The following is a 3779-nucleotide window of genomic DNA, read 5'->3' as shown; positions in this document are numbered from 1 at the left end:
AGTCACATGAGCGCCGCGCGCCCGTTAGCGCAGTCGCGGGGCCCGCCCCCTCTGGCATCCTGGGAATTGTAGTTGACCTGCACAGTCCGCCCCTCCCTCCTCCTAAGTAGTCACTTCAAGGTTATACGGCGCTTGCCTCGCCTTCAAGTACCAACAAAAGTTAGTGTGTCCGAATCAGCAACCTCGCTCCAATCCTTTGCCTCCTTCTGAATGAAAATGTTTGGTTCCCCCCCGGAGGGGTTCACAACTCCCACCATTCCTCCTAGAAAATACTGTAGAAAGTGATTCTTTCGAAATGCACGCTTACAACGTTTATTGAGCGCCTGCCACGAACCAGACCCTTTTGCCAAGAGCTAGAAGCGCTTTCGAAACACTCGTGAGAAACCCTTTTCCCTCCTCCTGAAGTCCATTCCGTTGTTTAAAATGGACTTGCCGAGAAGAGGGAGAACTGACCAGAAGACCTCGGAGAAAGCGTCATTTTGCCAATCAGAACGCGTGGTGCCCAGCACGCTGCTTAGTCTTGCGGTGGACATCTGCAGCCACGAGATGGCAGGGCTCTCTCTGGGACGAGCGGTAAGCTCCGGTAGTGGTTTAGCCAGACACGTTCGACAGGGGAGGTGCAAAATTAAAATGGGTCGGTTTTCCATCTCCTAAGTGTACAAGGTGGTGTAATTCCCACACATTTGATGTTTCCACATTTTTGGACCTCGTATAAATGAACTTTTGAAGACTGATAAATCAATTATCCGACAATGTAAAATTGTGGAACTATAGTTTACATCGGTGCTTCTCAAACCGTGCGGAAGGGCCAGTCTAACTTCCACCCCATCCTATGGTACCTTACCCCACGTCCTAATTCTTCGCGGACCAGTCGTGGTGCCTTGTGAATTACCGGTGAGGAGCTCCTGCCTCAGAAAACTAATTTGACAACAACCGAATTGCCCTACACTCGACTGAGTAAGAAGACACCACTGATTGGGGGCTTGGGTATCCAGACAATACTAAAGTGCTGTAAACGTTTCTAAACATTTTCAATTTCAGTACTTAAAACAAGGTAGAATCAATGGATCACACCTTGATTAGTCCTCTTTCACATGATTTCTTTCCTGATTTCAGAAGGGAATTTTAAGAGGGATCTGTTCCGTGTAGTAGCACGCAATTCTCCTTTTGTTTAAATTTTATAAAGAAGAAATATTTTGCTTTTTCTCATACTTGATATTGCCTCAGAACAGAAGAATTTTTTACTTCTGCAACTAGAACAAGGTCATACAAACTGTTTTTCATCAAAAAATCTAGTGTTAATTTTGCAAGATCATACAGGCATCTTCACCTATGACCACAAAATCTAGATTGGTTAGAAATAAGATTCTTTGATGCCAGCATTAGGCTAAAGAGGGCTTCTTTGAAACTCATGGTGTTCTTATTGTGAACTGTACCATTTAGACTTTTTCACCTTCATCCTGGGCCTAGGTGAAGAGGAACAGAAGGGGAGGGGAGAAAGAAAATGAATAGATAACAATCACTGAACCCTTTACAGAGGGCCAGCTAATTTGGCCAGCCAGTTTGGTAAGTCTCACTTATATATCTTATTCAATTTTCAAAGCAACTGTGAATTAAGTACTGGTTTTTTTGTTTTGTTTTGTTTTGTTTTGTTTTGTTTTAGCAACATCTGCACTTTACATCTGAGAAATCTATGGCTCAGGTAATAGTGATAGATAGAACTACATGTAGATATGGGCAGTTTGGTTCAGTTTTCACTTCGCATACAGTCAGCTGGGCAGAGCAAGCAGTGGGGAGAGTTGGATGGTGGGAAGGAGGGAGCGAGAGAAGAGAAGGGGAAGGAAGAAAAGAAAGGTGGGTCGGAGGGGAGAGAAAAGAGGAAGTAGGGAGTGAGAGGGAAGGGGAGGAAGGAGGTGGAAGAGTAGCCGGAGGAGTGGGAAGAGGCAAAGATAGGGGAGAAGAATAGGGAAGAAGGGTCAGACGTTGGCCTGCAGGGGAAGCTGAGGCAGCAAGGATCTGGAATTTGAAGAAGACCCTGAAAATTTCTGCCTGGAAAATAATAGTACTGCATAATTTATGTACTTTGTGTCCATTATCTGACTTATCCAATTTTATCCACTTCCACTTTGTATCCATTATCTGATTAATACTCATAACCAGCCAATGAGGGAGATATTGTTATTGCTATTATATCTGGAGATGGATGGCTCTTAAGTCATTTCCTTTTCTTTGGGGAGTTTAAAAAGAGGGGATGGCTTTTGACATCCAAAGCAACTTTTGAGCCCTTCTCAGTCTCTCCAAAGACCTGTCTTTCTCAAGCTGGTCCCTAAAAGTCAGTGTGTGTTCACTAGCCTTTGACTCTCTCTTTTCATTTGTTCCTCTTTCCTGGGTGAGCCAAGAAACACTCCACTGGGCCCCTGTCCTCTGACAGCTTATGGCTGAGGTGGGCAGCAGGGGAAGAAAGCAGTACTATAACATGATTTGTACAGGTGTATCAGGAGCATCTGGCAGGGTAAGGGGGAGTTTGGGGGATTTGGAGGAGATGAAGGACAGTTTCCTGGAGAAGGGAATGCTTGATTTCGATTTTGATACATGGAATTGAGAAGTAACAAGATGCAGAGGTCTGGGGTATATCCAGAACTGGCACAAAGTAGGCGGTGCTCGGTCAAAATTTGCAGATTTAATCAATGAACCCATGAGCTCTTGTTCTCCTTCATACCCACGTCATTACAGCCATAGCTGTCGGATGTATTCGGTTATCTAAATACGTGGCCAGAAATTCACTGAACTGTGCATCTAATGCACTGGTATGATACACCAGCAACCCCCAAAGAACCCCCTTTCTTGTTCCCAATGATGGAGCACTTACAGGAGCTCCTATGCAGTCCTTCCTCTAGGTAGACTTGTATTTGCCCCCATTCACCACATGGCTGGTAAGTCTGTGCAGTGAGCAATCTGCCCAACTTTTCACAGAAATTTTGATAAGGCATACTAGAGGAGGTAATTGCTAAACCTCGAAGTCTAATGGGACTCCATAAGACATCACCAATCCAGGAAGGCTGTATCAATAATTCCCTCTCATCTTCTTGTCTTCCCATAGAAAACCCCATTACTGACCTGATATCTTCAGAATTGGTCCATCTTCTGAGCTGGGGTAGTCTATCTCTGTTTGCAATGTTAGTTAGTTTTTTATTTATTTATTTTAATGTGCAAGTGAAATGAAAGAGAAAAAAATTTTTTATATATGTACTTCTATCAAAAGTTTGGAAATGAAAACCGGATGGAGAAGGCTGGTATATTATAAAAATTAGCATTGTGAAAAATAAAGAATATTCTTATGTCTTTAAGATGCAATGTATACCTGTGACAAAAAAAAAAAAATACAACTTAAGAAGACATTAGGAAAGAAAGTGAAGGAAGAACTGGTATTTGGAAAAGATGTGTAATGATAAACTTAATGAATGGAAAAAGGACTTGAAATTTCAACAGGATTGGTTTTTTTTTTTAATTTTTTTTAAATGTTTTTTATTTATTTTTGAGACAGAGAGAGACAGAGCATGAACGGGGGTGGGTCAGAGAGAGAGGGAGACACAGAATCTGAAACAGGCTCCAGGCTCTGAGCTGTCAGCACAGAGCCCGACGCGGGGCTCGAACCCACGGACCGTGAGATCATGACCTGAGCCAAAGTCGGACGCTCAACCGACTGAGCCACCCAGGCGCCCCAGGATTGGTTTTTTAATACAAGTAAAATAAGTGATTGTATTAGTCAAGGTCTCTAA

Source organism: Panthera leo, chromosome D2, assembly GCF_018350215.1.
Source record: "Panthera leo isolate Ple1 chromosome D2, P.leo_Ple1_pat1.1, whole genome shotgun sequence".
Taxonomy (NCBI): Eukaryota; Metazoa; Chordata; class Mammalia; order Carnivora; family Felidae; genus Panthera; species Panthera leo.
The sequence above is the reverse complement of the archived record's forward strand: the minus strand, read 5'-3'. Positions refer to the sequence as shown.